This window comes from Hypanus sabinus, chromosome 1 (assembly GCF_030144855.1).
Source record: "Hypanus sabinus isolate sHypSab1 chromosome 1, sHypSab1.hap1, whole genome shotgun sequence".
Classification (NCBI taxonomy): Eukaryota; Metazoa; Chordata; class Chondrichthyes; order Myliobatiformes; family Dasyatidae; genus Hypanus; species Hypanus sabinus.
In genome coordinates this window covers 89,489,969-89,506,831 of record NC_082706.1, presented here as the reverse complement: position 1 = coordinate 89,506,831, position 16,863 = coordinate 89,489,969, and the positions used below count along the sequence as shown (strand labels likewise).

Sequence of the window (16,863 nt, the reverse complement as noted above, 5' to 3'; positions counted from 1 at the left end):
AACAACTGGATTAAAATTTTAAACTACATAGCTTTACAGTGGGATATAATGGGGAATTTCTGATGGGGATAAATGCTAATGCAATTGTTTCAATTTCTGACCGATCTCTATTTTATATTGGGCTCTTTTTCAAAGAATTATGCTCAAATCTCACAAGTTTGCACCTCCTTTGAATACTTTTTTCTGCACATTTATGTTAGTAATTCATATGAATGCCTCCCAAAGTCAAAGGTTTCACTAATAAGGTTTTTTATCAGCAAAATTAATCAAATTAAAACAAAAGATGAGACATTTTAGGCATAAATTCCATCCAGTGCAGGTCTATTTCCCATGAATGTCTGTGCTGGTTTAAATAACATTACATTATTGTCAGTACATCCATAGTCAGTTGATTATCACTGAGTCCTGATGAAGGATCTCGGCCCAAAACATTGATAGATTATTCCTTTCCATAGATGCTGCCTGATCTGCTGAACTCCTCCAGCATTTTGCGTGTGTCATTCTGATTTCCAGCATCTGTAGAATCTCTTGTGTTTATGATTATCACAGTGACTTTTACTGAATGAATCCATTTACGTTTTTCATCAGGGGTCATAATGTTGAGTGTTTTATTTGTTCATGGACAATATGAAGTGACATCTTTAAAAATTGTTGAAATGCATAAAAAGCAAAAACTCACTGGGGTACCATAATGCATGAACAATTCATTCTCAGTTGCTTGTTCAGTTATTTAAAATTTCTTTAGCCAGAGGGTGATGAATCTGTGAAATCCTTGTCGCAGGTGGCAGTGGAGGCCAAGTCACTGGGTGTATTTAGATCAGAAGTTCACAGGTTCTTGAGTTTTAAGGACATCAAAGATTACAGGGAGAAGGCAGGTGAATAGGGCTGAAAGAGATAATAAATCAGACATGATGGAATGTTGGACCAGACTCGCTGAGCCAAATGACCCAATTCTGCTCTTATGTCTTATGGTCTTATTGTCTGAAATCAGATTACTCACAAGAGCTGATCAAGCCCTCTTGTTAAGTGCTTATGTCTGGCGATAGACTGTGGTGATAATTATCACACAAATAGCAATAACATTCTACTTCACTATTCAAGCATCTAGTTTTCAAATGAATTAATATTTAAATCAGTCTGAGCAGAAACTTGAGAGAAAAATTACTTCTCATAACTATCAGTTTCGAGCAATGATAATTTTTGCATCAAAAGCAAAAGTCCTTCTGTCTTTTTGCTTTGAGGTGATCTGCAGCTTTCTAAATTCCAGTATTGGAACCAAGAGATCTGTAATATCCATTTACAATACAATAATTGTGTCTCTTACATCTGCTGCTATAAGCAATTCTGAAAATATATTGAAATAAAAATAATACATAGTAAGATTAGATTAATTGCTTTACAACTGAATATGCGAAGAAAAAATAGACTCAACTTGTTTAAACCTGACTACATCAACTTAACGGAAGCAAACCTGAAACAAATCTTTAATTATCCTCCCATATTCCAAACTTTGAGCTTTTTCCAACTGCATCCATAAAACTTTTCATTTTAAGTGTGTTATTGTGGAAAGTTTTGGGCGGGTTACAACAATGGAGGGGCTGGAGGGTTGTTGTGTTGTGTATGATTGTGGTTTGAATGGAGGGTCATGTCAGACGTCAAAGTATGTATGCTATATTTACAACTTTGAGATTCATCTTCTTGCAGGCAGCCACAAAACAAAGAAACTCAATAGAATTCACAAGGAACTGCGCACCACAAACACAATCAGACATCTAATGTGCGAAATAGGAAGAACAAACCGTGCAAGCCATTAAAACAAGCAAACAAATAATCCACAGACCATGAATCTCAGAGTCCCCAAAAGTAAGTCTACAATTTCAGAACCAGTTCAGCGGTCCAGCTGGTCCAGGAGGCCGATGGCAGTATCCACGGCTGCGGAGCCAGATTCAATGTTGAGGAGGGTACCAACGCTTACAGGCCACAGCTGCAGAGTCAGTTCAGCGCTGCAGCTGGTCCAGGAGGCCGATGGCTGTATCCACGGCTGCGGAGCCAGATTCAATGTTGAGGAGGGTACCAACACTTACAGGCCACAGCTGCAGAGTCAGTTCAGCACTGAGGTGAATAAAACCTCAAGGAGTAGTGAGCTGAGCACTGGTGCTTCCATTACCCTTGGCCTTGACGCCTTAATCATTTTAATCTGGCTTGGTGCTCAAATCAGCCGAACATCAGTTCGTTATCTGTTCTTGGCCCTGGGCCCTGCCACTTCAGTCTGGTCCCAGGTATGCTCCAGAAATGGTTGCTGCCACCATACCTGCATAATTGAGAGTCCAGTCCACTATTTCAGGATACCACAAAAATGCCAGATCAAAGAGATGGTTCAAAAACACGTCATCCAGTGGGATATTACAGCCTGCAGATTGTGTTGATCATAGTCCAGATAAAGTTTATTAGCATCGTTAGTAGTTTTGTTAGCTACCTGTAACACGTCGCCGTTTCTTGCAGCACTATCTTTGCTGTAATCTTTGATTACATGTTGTAATCATGACCAATCCAAAATGTTCAGTGACTTTCAAAACTCACTGAACCATCACAAAGTTATTCAGTACTTTTTTTTGCATTGACTTATTTTCTAACAAAATTCTTACTGTTGATTAAGTTTTCATGAATCAAACTTCTAATATATGATTTAGTCTCATGTTTCAAGAGAATTCCTGTATTTTGCAATAAGAATGTGTTCATTTAATTGGAAACTTGTGTCTGCCAACTCCACACAATTATGTAATTATTTTATTGTTTTATATCTCTGTGTGTATAATATACATATGTATTTCAGAAAAGTAGTCAGTTCCCACCTATCTGAATTTTTTCTTTTGGGATTAAAACAGATGAATGATTCAACCCATATGAAATCCCTTTAGCATTTCTTATTAAATGTAAAACATCAGGAATTCTGTTGGGAAGAATCATACACATAGTTTTAGTTTTTGAAGATAAATTTGGAAGGAGTCATAGACAGATATTTTTGTGGCTGAAATACGGACATCCAATTAATACCTCAGCATTTTGTTTGGGTCAAAGATAAATTTGGAAAAGAACAAAGAATTGGATTTGTAAAATTCACATCTTCCTTCTTTTTTAAATTTGACATGCTTCCAAGTAGTTGAAAGAGGAATTCCAAGTTTGGGATTAGTTCCATAGCTCCTGGAAATGTAAACAATATTGACAAACTCTGCTGCAAGTTTTGAGCAGATTAAATAGAGGAAGATGGGTTGGCTACATACTATTAGGCAAAAGCAGAAATTAGCATCCTTCCTAAACATATACATACTATTGACTTCAATGTGGCTGAGTTTTGGGTGAATGAGAAGCAAACAGCCACAAAGGTCGAACACTTACACACTCATGCGTACATACATGGTTTCAACTATTTTTCCATTAATTTAAGATGGTTAGCTAAAGGTTTTGTTTCTAGACCTGGTGAAATTTCTTAAAAATGTCTTAAAATGCAGACTTTGAAGAAGAAGGTTTTAGAAAGTAGGAAGATATAGATTTTGCAGTCAGTTTTGAATTTGTAGATAATTTTGTCAGGAACATTCTTCGGAAGTCAAGAATGAGGTGCTAATCTTATGGTAACAGTCATTTTATTAAATGCTCAGCACAGCACAGGTCAGACTTTGAATATGGAACGATTGTTGGTGCCAGACAGAGTGGTTTGAGTATCTCAGAGACTGCTGATCTCCTGGGATTTTCATGCACTACAATCTCTAGAGTTTACAGCTAATGGTGTGAAAAACAAACAAAAAAAATTCAGTGAGTGTCAGTTCTGTGGGCAAAAACGCCTTGTTAAGGAGAGGTCAGAGAATGGCTAGACTGATTCAAGCTGACAGGAAGGCAACAACAACAGTGGTGTACAGAAGAGCATCTCTGAAAATACACCATGTTAAACCTTGAAGCAGAAGACCGTGAACCTACACTCAGTGGCCACTTAGTAGAGTACAGGAGGTAACTAACAAAGTGGCCAATTAATGTAGTTGTAGGTGTAGTTGTGGGTTTGTAACTTTAATGAATGCTGCACATGCAATGAGTAGTAGTTCTCACACAGAGTAGCTCGTCAGCAAAAGTCTTAGGAAAAATGTACTGTGAGAGTAAAGTCCACCCCAACATACACACTTAACAAATTTATTTTGAAGAAGTACAACTTGTATCTTACCTAGGTTATTAACGTAAGTACATACAAGAGACTTGCAAATGTTGGATATCCGAAGCAACAGACATAAAATGCTGGATAAACTCAGTAAATCAGGCAGCATTTATGGGAAGGAATAAACAATCGACATTTTGGGCCAAGGCTTCCTGGTATGCTGAGTTCCTTCAGCATTTTGTGTGTGTTTTTACCTAAGTGCTATCACTGTCTTTCAAAAGTAAAATTTTCAAACATTTTCATAGTAGAGAAGGTTGCTGGTCCATAAACTGCATATTTCACCTACTTGCATATTTTGTGCATTGCTGCCAGATTTTCTTGCAACTGCCATGCGATGAGACATTTAACCAGTGCTTTTAACTCTGATGTGAGATTTTTTGGCCTTGTTACTTAAACGAGAATGAGTTACTGCAAAAGTTGGATTTTAAAAGGAAGCTAATAAAATGGGAAAATAAAATGTTATTGTGGGAAACTTTAATATTCCTTTCTTAGTGACTATAAATAATAAAGAATTTGTTGGCCAGCTTGGCAGTTGATGAAAGAAGCCAATTGTGTTGGCAAGCATTTGGTCCCTTTCTGGTTGATTGGAAACAGAGTTGGGCACAGAAGCAGGTTCACCAAACCTGAAACCTGTCGGGTAACACGAACGGAAGGGTAATGGTTAGTGTAATGCAGTAATCTGGGTTCGATTCCTGTCATTGCCTGTAAGGGGTTTGCACGTTCTCCCCGTGCCTGAATGGGTGCTCTGGTTTCCTCCCACATTCCAAAGACGTTTGGGTTAGTAGGTTAATTCGTTACATGGATGCAGCTGGACAGCATAGGTTCATTGGGCTGTAAGGGCCTGCTACCATCCTGTACTGTATCTTCAAATAAATCAAAAACTAAAATAAAAAAGGGGAAGCCTTGGCCAAAACATAGAACTTAATTGGGTACATTTGTTGTTTCATATCAATACACTATTAGAAAGTAGACCAACAGAAGTAAACAAATCTGAAACTACTTCATATTTTTTTATTTCTTACAGCTTGAAAGCTTTAAAAAATATGGTAGAAGATAATATCATGTGCTTTTGGGTGTTCACTAAACTTGTACACCTGCTTATGCATTCACATAGTTAAAATAAATATCCCTGACATATGAACACCTGGCTTAAAGGTGTACTCACCGACTCTTTCTCCACCACAGCGATGACCGCTCTGGTCCATGCAGAGCTTGTCAATTTCATCAGCTTCCACCCTGCCCTCCAATTCATTTCTGAACAGTCCATCAACCAATGAACACTATCTCACTTTTTCTGCTCCTTTTTGCACTACTTATTTATTTTTTAATTATATATATTTCTTATTGTAATTTATTGAATAGTATATGTTTTGCACTGTACAGCCTCTGAAAAACAACAAATTTCAGGGCGTGTTTCATTGATAATAAATCTGATTTTGATTCTGGTCCATTTGTGATGCCTCTTTCCCTTTTTAAATCTCGCTATCTTCATCTCAGGGGACAGATTATAACACACATCTTTTACAAACCCACTGACTCCCATAGTTAACTCAACTTCATATCTTCCTACTCTGTCATTTGTAAGGATGCTGATATCTCTCAGTTTCTCTGTCTCTGCTGCATCTGTTCTTATGATGAGGTTTTCCACTCCAGAACATCCAAGATGTCCTCTTTCTTCAGAAAATGGGGGTTTCCCTCTATTGCTACCAATATAGCCCTCAGCTGCACCTCTGCATCCAACATATAACTCTGTGTAGCCTCTACCACCTCCAATAGGATCCTAGGACCATGATCATATTCCTCTTCTCTGGCTAGTTTCTGCCATGATTATCTCTCTGTGACTCCCTTCTCTGCTTGTCCTTCCCCACTGATCTCCTTCCAGGTACTTACCCCTGCAACTATGCCCCCTCCCTCAACACCATTCAGGGTGCTAAATGGTCCTTCCAGCACTTGTGAATCCATTGGTGTCATTTCTTTCATCTGGTGCTCTGGGTGAGGCCTTCCCTACATCAGTGAGACCAGGCACAGTTTGGGGGGTGGTTTCATTAAGCACTTTTCTTGGCCTTACCTGCCAGGATCTCCTGATGGTCTGTTATTTTAATTCCTCCTCTCATTCCCACAGTGATATGACTGTCTACTGCCTCCTCTGCTACTAAGCTGAGACTAAATGCAAATTAGAGGAACAATACCTCATGTTCTGATTTGGCAGTCTCCAATCTGATGGCATTATCATCAATTTCTCTAACTTCTGTTAACCACTATCCTCTGGCCCCATCTTTTCTTCCCCCTTATCCCTCTGACCCCTTTACTCTTTTTTTTTCCCCTACCCACCCTCATGACTTGCCTACCACACATACCTTCTTCATTCTGGTTCTCCGCCTCTGTCCTCTGCCACCTGATTCCATGTTGTCATCCCTTTGCCACCTCCACCTATCACCTCCCAAGTTCTCACTTCATCCCCACTTCCCTCTCCCCACCTACCCACCTTCTCTCTCTCTCCTGTATCACCCTTCAGATCATGCTACTCCCTTTCTCCTTCCCCCTCTTATTCTGAATTCCACCCCCTTTCTTTCCAGTCCTGACGAAAGGGCTTGGCCCAAAAATGGACTCTTCATTTCCCCCCATAGATTCTGCTTCAGCTGCTGAGTTCCTCCCACAATTTTGTGTGTGTTTGTCCACGTTATGAACAGTTCACAGCAATGGAAACCTCTTGTGACCTGGGGAGGGCCTATACACATTCACATGGCTATACAGTATATTAGGCAGCTGCATATCAAAGATTATCTTTATTCACCATATACTTTACATGCACTAGGAAGGTGCTGTGGTGTGTTGGCACGACATGTAACAACACCAACAATTGTTGAGAATAAAGACATATATAAAATAAAGGTTAAAATATGGATATGGAATAAAATGTGCATAAATACATAAATACCCAGCAAGTATTCACAACGTAAAGAAAATTATAAAATTTTAAAAAGCTATTGAGGTAATAGATAGAGGGATACACACAAAATACTGGAGGAACTCAGCAGTTCAGACAGCATCTATAGAAAAATTAAACAGTTGACGTTTCAGTCGAAACATCGACTATTTATTCTTTTCCATAGATGCTGCCTGACCTGCTGAGTTCCGCCAGCATCTTGAGTGTGTTACTTTGATTTCCAGCATCTGCAGATTTTCTCTTGCTTGTAATAGATAGAGGGGCTGGCCGGGGTGGTGGTGGGGGGAAGCTAATTAGAATGCTTAATCAGATTAATTGACTAGGGGGAAGAATCTTCTAAAATGGCATGAAGTTTTGGTTTTAATAGCCCTGATGCACTTTCCAGGAGGGAACTTTTGATGTTACGATCGTCTCCATCAGCATAAAATGATTGATCTGCTTCCAAGTAATTGCACTGTGTACATGAGAAGATATTTTTGGCAATATCCTAACATTGTAACTTATAGTTTCAGCAGGATAAGAATACAGATGTTAACAGCTGACCCACTGGTAATATGCTCCCTTCTCCACATACTTGATTTGCATTCCCTTGGAAATTGTGTGAGGCCAAAGCTTTCAGAGTGGGAGGTTGACTCTTTTAGTGAGAGCCAGTAAAGTCTAAAACAACAGTTGTAACAACAAATAGTTTATGTTTAATCCTTTAGAATGACAGGGATGTGGGCAGGGTACACAGATCACTCCGTGGGGAAGAAAGTTTGGAAATCTCCTACAGAACAGTGTACTTTATTGGTTATCCCACCATCCCACAGTACAACACCGTAGCATAGTGGTTCATGTAATTTTATTACAACACAAGTGATCACAAACTGGTGTTCAATTCCTTCTGCTTCTGTAATGCGTTTGTATGTTCACTCCTTAACTGCGTGGGTTTCCTCCAGGTGCTCTGGTTTCCTCCTATATTCCAAAGATGTATTGTTATGGCTAATGAGTTGTAGGGATGTTATGTTGGCGCTGGAAGCATGGTGACACTTGTGGGCTGCTGCCAGTATATCCTCACTGACTTGATTTGATACGAGCAATGTATTTAGCAGAATGTTTCAATGTATGTAAGGCAAATAAAGCTAACCTTTAATCCTTCCTTCTATTCTCTGGAATCTGTGGAATTCTCTGCCCAGTGAAGCAGTGGAGGCTACCTCAGTAAATATCTTTAAGACAGGGTTGGATAGATTTTTGAATAGTAGGGGAATTGAGGGCTATGGTGAAAAGGCAGGTAGGTGGAGATAAGTCCGTGGCTGGATTAGCCATGATCTTATTGAACGGCGGAGCAGGCCCGATGGGCCGGATGGCCGACTCCTGCTCCTATTTCTTACGTTCTCCTTGATTGAATTGCCTCCCCTGTATTTCATTTGGATTTTGGACCTTTTAAGTTTGTATATTAACAGCATTTAAAAGATGACATAATTAAAAATATTTAAAGTTGTAATGAATTAAAACAACCCAGGAACAGAAAATATCTGGTTCATCAACACAAATATCGGAGAGGGGAAGGAATATCAGTCTACAGTATTATAATAGGAGCATCTCCGTGGGTACTTTGAAATGTGGACTTGCTGTCAGAGATACTCAATCCCTCCACAAGGTACAGTATGTTATAACAGACCATTGCTGATTCCATGTGGCATTGAAATCAGTGAAACGGGGTGAAGAATGATTACATCTCATGATTTAGCCATTAAAAAAACTGGAAAAAGTAGTTGTGATAAATGTTAATTACTGCCAAAGAGCCTCCCTACCCTTGAAAATGTAGTGATAAGTTGTGTTATTCTTTAGAAGTTTATAAATAATAATAATGATGATTTAAAAAGTAATATCAGAAATTGGTGGGCCGCTCCTGGGAGTTGACTGTATTGTTAATCCTACCCACTAACCTTGGATGGTATAAACTGGAAGGTTTTTTTTTAAGGTGAACCACAATGAGGGTTAGCAAACAGCCGATTCTATGTTATGAGCCTTAATCTTTCAAATTTTGTGCTCGTTGCTGCCCATGTTACTTGCTGCTGTACGACAGCACTTCTTTTCATAAGCACCTCTCTACCACTATAAGGTATTTCAGCGTTCACACATTTGAATCTTCATGCTTTATTTTCTATATTTAGATTATTAAAGTGCCATTTAACGGGATGATTGCTGAATATATTCTAATCAGAATGTGGTATGAGATCTGTTGCCTCTCAGCTGGGCTCTGGAGATAGCTCTGTTAATCCCTCCGAGTCTCCTCCAGAAGGCAGCTTCCTGCATCAGGGACCCCCACTGTCCAGGCCATGCTCTCTTCTCACTACTACCACTGGGCAGAAGGTACTGGGCCTTATGCCCCATACCACCAGCTTCAGGAACAGTTATTGCCCTTCAAACATCAGACTCCTGAATTAGTGTGACTAAATTCACTCACCTCAACTCTGAACTGATTCACAATCTATGGACTCACTTTTAAGGTCTCTACAACTCAGGTTTCAATTAATTATTATTTTATTATTTTTTTTTAGTATTTGTATTTGCACAACTTTTTGTCTTTTGCACAATAATTGTTCATCAGAATTTGTTTGTTTGAAGTTTTTCATTGATTCTATTGCACTTCTTTGTTCCACTGTGAATGCCTGCTAGAAAATGAATATTCATAGATATGAATATATGATGAAATTTATGTACTTTGATAATAAATTTACTTTGAATTTTGAAAACAGGATAGCTTATATCCAACATTGAACCAAGTTTAAATGCTTTTTACTCTAAACTAACTTAAGCTTTTATGTATGGAAATCAAGACCAAAAAACTATCTATCTATCTACTATTTGTACTGTTTGTGTATGTTGACATATACAGTGCTTTAATAATAGATTTACTTTGACATTTTAAAAACAAATTATTTGTAATGGTCCAATCTGTCAACTGAAGTGTTTGGCAGTAAGATTTGTATTTTATCTGGTAAATTACGTCAGGTTTTCAGTATAATATTTATGATGGAGAAATATCAACATGATTAACTGATCACGTTTTTACAAAGTTGTCCTCGTATAACTGAATTGTGTTATTTCAAAAACAGTGGCAAATAAATCATGCATTCCGCTTGTATGTTTGCTAACTGGTAAGAATGTGTGTTTTAGGACTCATAATCCTAATCTCATAATCTCATAAAGCCTTCATTAAATAAATTGCGGTTTTCTAGAAACACATGTAAGCACCTGTTTACTGCATTGTATGAATGTTCTAAGCTGTAACATGGCCAAGTAAGACGAGAACCCCAGTCACTTGTGGGTTTGGTATCATAACTGCAGCAGTTACAATAGTACACTTATCTGCAAACCCTAACTAGAAACAGGAAACTGGTACAATCTTACAGTAGATAGGAAATGAAGATTAGGCCATCTGATAAGAAGCTGCTGGTGAAGGATATTGTGCATCCTAAAGGTGTGTTTAACTAGTTTTGACCCCTTATAAACTCATCTGTCCATAGTACTGAGGCATAGTCCATAGTACCTGTTGCTTGATAACAGATCATTGTTTCAGGAACATGTACATGACTGGGTGCTCTCGTTTCCTCCCAACATTTCAAAAAGACTTACAAGTTAGGGTTAGTGGGTTGTGGGCATGCTATGTTGGCACTAGAAGCATGGGAATACTTGCAGGCAGCCCCCAGCACATCCTTGGACTGTGCTGGTCATTGATGCAAACAATGCATGAAAATACTGTACGTTTCGATGTACATGTGGCAAATAAAGCTAATCTTTAATCTTTTGCAAAGTTTTGACATGGCTCTTGATTGCAATAGTGCCCTGCAGGCTGTTGATATGATAATGCACTCCTTACCTTAACTAATCTCTGTCATCTGTGGAGTATAAAAATAACAAAAATATTGCAGAAGCTGGAAATTTGGAACAAACTCAGAAAATTCTGGAAACACTCAACAGGTTAGGCTGTGGAAAGAGGAACTTTTTTTAGTTTCACAATATATACTTTATTGATAAAAATGCAAAACAGGAAATGCAATCAAAGCACAGCCTTCTTTGCATTCATCATCAAAACAGCACATTCTCTTACCAAAGCCAATCATATAAGCTTCTCGATTAAAAAAAGTTGATGGTCTGGTTGGAGTTCATCAATGTTTCTGTAATCCACTGTACAGGAGATTGGCCTATACAGCTTCACCAATGCCCTGTTGGCCATCCTTACCCATTCCCACCTCTCACTACGGGGAATCAGGGTTTCACTTTGAGAAGCATCAGTACTCTGTAATTGACTCTACACTATCATAATAACCACATTTTGGTTCACTCGCAGCAAAGTGCTTTTGGATGGCCTGAAGCAGTGGAAGATGATATATAAATGCCTCTTTTTTTTATTCGGTAGTTTACAAAGGCTTGAGAAGTGTATCTGTTAAAATAGACCGTAGATTTTCCAGGAAGGAGATATCAAATATTAGTAGGCATAGCTTTAAAGTGAGAGGGGGAAAGCAGGACGCGAGGGCCTGTTCGCTGTATCTCTAAATACAAAAAAAAAGCTTAAAGGAGATTTACAAGGCATTTTTTTTTACACAGAGAGCAGTAAGAGCTTAGAAAATGCTCCAGGGGAGGTGGTGAAAGGATTAAATTTATTCACTGTATACACTGTGGCCACTTTATTAGGTGCCTCCTGTGGTCACTGAATGTCTGTAGTCTTCTGTTGCTGTTGCCTAAAATTAGCCAAGTAGTGGTTAAAATTAGCCAAGTGGTGGATCAAACATTTCAAGGACTTACTCTCTCTACAACAAGTAAACAACTTCAATGCTGGACTGCATTAATTTAAATTACCGGTAGGTAAATCAGTTTATTATTGTCACATGGACCAAGAGAAAATTTTGTCATGCATATCGTTCACAGAGATCAATTCATTATAACAGTGCATTGAGGTAGTACAAGGTTAAACAATAACAGAGGGCAGAATCTACACCCAGTGGCCACTTTATCAGGTGCCTAATGAAGTATGCTTGCAGACTTTTCCTGATGTAGCCCATTCATTTCAAGGTTCGATGTATTCTATGTTCAGAGATGCTCTTCTGCACACCACTGGTGTAACATATGGTTATTTGAGTTACTATTGCCTTCCTGTCAGCTTGATCCAGTCCAGCCAGTCTTCTCTGATCTCTCTCTCTTTACAAGGCATTTTTGCACACAGAACTGCCACTCGCTGGATGTTTTATTTTGTTGCGCCATTCTCTGCAAACGCTAAAGACTGTTGTGCATGAAAATCTCAGGAAATCAGCAGTTTCTGAGATACTCAAGCCATGCAGTCTGGCACCAACAATCATTCAACGGTCATAGTCACTTCGATCACATTTCTTCTCCATTCTGATGTTTAGTCTGAACAACAACTGAATCTCTTGACCATGTCAGCCTGCTTTCATGCATTGAGTTGCTGATTAGATTGGCTGATTAGATATTTACATTAACGAGCAGGTGTACAGGTGTACAGGTGTACCTAATAAGGTGGCCACTGAGTGTAGTGTTACAGTGCAGCAGACAATAAGTTGCAAGGTCATAATGAGGGAGATTGTGAAGTCAAGAGTACATTTTAAGCAGATGACACAACAGTTGGACAGATGACACAAGGTTTGGTGGTGTTGTGGATAGTGTAGAAATTCATCATATGTTACAACAGGACATTGATAGGTTACAAAGCTGGGCTCGGGAGTGGCAGATGGAGTTCAATCCAGAAAAATGAGAAGTGATTCACTTTGGAAGATCATAACTGAAGGCAGAGTTAAAGATAGGATTCTTAGCAATGTGGAGGAGCAGTGAGATCTAGGAGTCCATAGATCCTTCAAGTTTGAAGTGGTTAAGAAGGTGTATGGTGTGTTGGCCTTCATTAGTCAAGGGATTGAGTTCAAGAGCAGCGAGGCTCTCTAAAACTGGTTAGGCCACATTTGGAGTGTTGTGTTCAATTCATAGGAAGGATGTGGAAGTTTTAGGAGAGTGCATGGAGATTTGCGAGGATGCTGCCTGGATTAGAGAGTGTGTCTTATGAGGATAGGTTGAGTGAACTCAGGCTTTTCTCCTTGGAGCAAAGGAGGGTGAGAGATTGCTTGAAAGAGGTGTATGAGATGATCAATGGCACAGATAAAGTCAAAGTCAAAATACATTTATTACCAAGTATATATACAGAATACAACTCAGATTTATCTTCCTGCTGGCAGCCATGAAACAAAGAAACACCAAGGAACCCTTTCAGGAAAATGTCAAACACCAAATGCATGGAAACAAATAACAAATTGCACAAACAATGCATGGAATACCAACGCCAAACCAAGAGTCCAGGAGTAGACAGTTTAGTTCAGTTCAGCACTACACTGGTAGCTGCCTGCAGGCCGTAGAGTCAGACTTCACTCTAAATCAATTGCCCTGATCAAACTACTCAAAAACAGTAAAGAAATGAGAAATGGAATCCAGAAATGCATGCAACATGAACCTCAAAGTCCTTCAAAAGAAGTCCACAGCCACAAGCTTCACCGATCAATCTTGCAGCATGGATTGCAAGACCCCTGCACATTACCCTAACAGTACCTCGCGAGAGGGAGAGGAAGACCAGTCAAACGTGGGTAGATGGTGCTGAAAATGCGCCCGTCTCCAATCCCATCTTGGTCAACTTCAACCTTTCTCGCCACGTCAACTAGAGGAAAGCAATAGAGCTGATCATGGGCTCACCCCCTGCATCCAGGCTTCATCCAAGCTCACCAAACTCCCTCGGAGACAGCAAAGCACCGGATCACTCAACTGGCCCAAAAACACACCCTTAAGATGTAAATCACAGGTTCCAATTGCATGCAGCTTAGAAGTGGAATCATAGTTAAAAGAAGTAAAAGAAATAAAGAAGAGAGAGTGTCTGGGGTGGATAGGCTCTTTGACTATGCTGTCTGTTTTACCAATGCATTGAGAAGATTAGACAGAGCCCATGAAGAGGAGGCTAGTCTGGTGATGTGGTAAACTGTGCCCACAACTCTTGTTTCTTACAGTCAAAGGCAGAGCAGTTGCTGTACCAAGCGGTGCTACATTTGAATGCTTTCTATGATGGGGAGGGTCAAAGGAGACAGGCTAATCTTTTTATAGCCTCCTGAGAAAGTAGAGGCATCTATGAGCTTTTTGGCTGTGGTGTCCACGTGGTTGGACCAGGACAAGCCTTTGGCTTCTTCTACTGCCATGATGAAGCCATACTCAGGTTGAAGAAGCAACAGTTCGTATTCTTTCTGGATAACTTCTAACCTGATAGCATGAACATTAATTTCTCTAACTTCCAATTTCTTACCCAATTTTGGCTTCTCTCCTATCCCTTCACCTCTCCTCATCTGTCTACCACTTCCCTCCTCCTTCCTTTTCTTCCATGGCCCACTCTCCTATCAGATTCCTTCTTCTTCAGCCCTTAAACCTTTTCCTCCCAGCTTCTCATTTCATTACCCCTCCACATTTCCTCTCATCTGGCTTCACCTATCACCTGCCATCTTGCACTCCTTCCCATTCCCCACTTCATTTTACCAGCATCTTCGCCCTTCCTGTCCAGTTCTGATGAAGAGTCTTGGCCTAACAAGTTGAATACTTACTCATTTCCCCAGACACTGCCTGACCTGCTGAGTTCCTCCAGCACATTCCTTGTGTTCCTCACGATTTCTAGCAGCTTATGAACCTCTTGTGTTTATGATCTAATGTTGATTCAGACCACATTTGGAGTACAGTAAGCAGCTTTGAGTGTTATATCTAAGGAAGGACCCACTGGTGTTGAGTAGGTTCCAGGGGAGGTTTACAAGAATGATCTCGGGGATGAAAGGGATAACATAAGTGGAGTGTTTGATGGCTCGGGACACTAATCATTGGAGCTTAGAAGGATAAAGGATGATCACATTGAAAGAACTGGATAGAGTGGATGTAGAGAGAGAATATTTCCAGTCATGGAAGAATCTAGGACCAGAGAGCAAAGCCTTAGAATAAAAGGATGTTCCTTTAGAACTGAAATAAGGAGGAATGTATTGGCCAGAGGATGGTGAATCTATGAAATTCATTGCCACAGACAACTGTGGAGGCCAAGTCATTGGGCATATTTAAAGAAAAGCTTGATAGGTTCTTGATTAGTAAGGGCATCAAAGGATACAGAGAGAAGGCAGGAGAATGGGGTTGAGAGGGACTCAAACATGATTGAATGGAGAGGCACTCAGTGGGCCAAATGGCCTAAATCTGCTTCTATACCTTATGGTCTTATGATCGTATGGACCAGCTTCTTGAAGCATTTCATGATAGGGAGGTCAGGCGCTGCGCAGCAGTCTTTAAGGCATGTTATCTTGTTTTTCTTGGGTACCGGGTTGATAATGGTCTTCTGAAAGCAGGTGGGAACCTTATATATAAGTAGGGAGAGGTTGAAAGTGTCTGCACCAGCTGATCGACACAGGATCTGGGTTAGATGTTTTTCCCAGATTCAGTCTCCAGAAGACCGATCTTATGTTGGCAACGGCGCCTGTGGGTTTCGGAGGCTATTGGGTTTGGTAGAGACATTCCAATCCTCTCATGTTTAAACCGTTCATTGAAAGCGTTAAGCTAATCAGGAAGGAAACGCTGTTGTTGGCAATGCTGTCTGACTTTGTTTTGTAACCCATTATAGCATTTAAGTTCTGTCATAACTGATGGCTGGAAGTAGATGCAAGTTGGAAGTTGTATTTATTTTTGATAACTACTGGGGCAGCGCAGTAGTGCAAGGCTTTACGATGCCAGGAGTAAAATTAATTGGGGTTCGATTCCTGCTGCTGTCTGTAAGAAGTTTATACATTCTGCCTGTAATTGAATGGCTTTCCTGTAGGTGCTTTGGATCCCTGCCACATTACAGATGTGTATGGGTTGGGGTTGTGAGTAGTGGGCATACCATGTTAGCATAGGAAGCATTGAGGCATTTGCAGGCTGCCCAGAACAATCCTTATCTAATCTACTGACTTCCATGGCAAATGACTCTCTGCGTAATATAGTCAGACTTATGAAAATGAAAAATAGCACATGGTCATCAAAGTTTGCCAAGGATTTGCTCAATGCTTTCCTTGATGGGGACCACCCTTTGATCTTTAGAGACCACTGCCTATTATCAAGTTCAACTGCGGATACTCCAAGAAGTTGCCTGATCTCCTGATACTTTTGCCTAAAGAGGATAGAATCTATTGTCTTGAATTATTTCACCTCTTAGTCTATACTTGCACCTACACTTGGTGACCACTTCGTTAGGTACACCTGTACACCTGCCCATTAATGCAAATATATAATTAGCCAATCATATGGCAGAAACTTAATGCATAAAAACATGCAGACATGGTCAAGAGGTTCAGTTGTTGTTCAGATCAAACATCATAATAGGGAAGAAATGTGATCTAAGTGACTTTGACAATAGAATGATTTTTGGTGCCAGATGGGGTGGTTTGAGTATCTGAGAAACTGCTGATCTGCTGGGCTTTTCATGCACAACAGTCTCTGGAGTTTACAGGGAATGGTGTGAGAAACAAAAAAGCATCCAGTGAGCAGCAGTTCTGTGGGCAACAATGTCTTGTTAATGAGAGAGGTCAGAATAGAATGGCCAGACTGGTTCAAGCTGACAGGAAGGCAGCAGTAACTCAGATAACAAAGCGTTACAACAGTGGTGTGCAGAAGATCATCTCTGAAC

At 39.9% G+C, this 16,863-nt stretch overlaps 1 long non-coding RNA gene across 1 annotated transcript in view; it reads right to left on the bottom strand.

Moving 5' to 3' along the window:
* Positions 1 to 349: 349 nt before the first annotated feature.
* The window catches only part of LOC132395260 (uncharacterized), a 46,548-nt gene continuing 30,034 nt past the window's right edge, over positions 350 to 16,863 (bottom strand). Inside the window, exon 3 of the long non-coding RNA XR_009512555.1 lies at positions 350 to 885. This is a non-coding gene — a long non-coding RNA (uncharacterized LOC132395260). The remainder of the gene's footprint in view (positions 886 to 16,863) is intronic.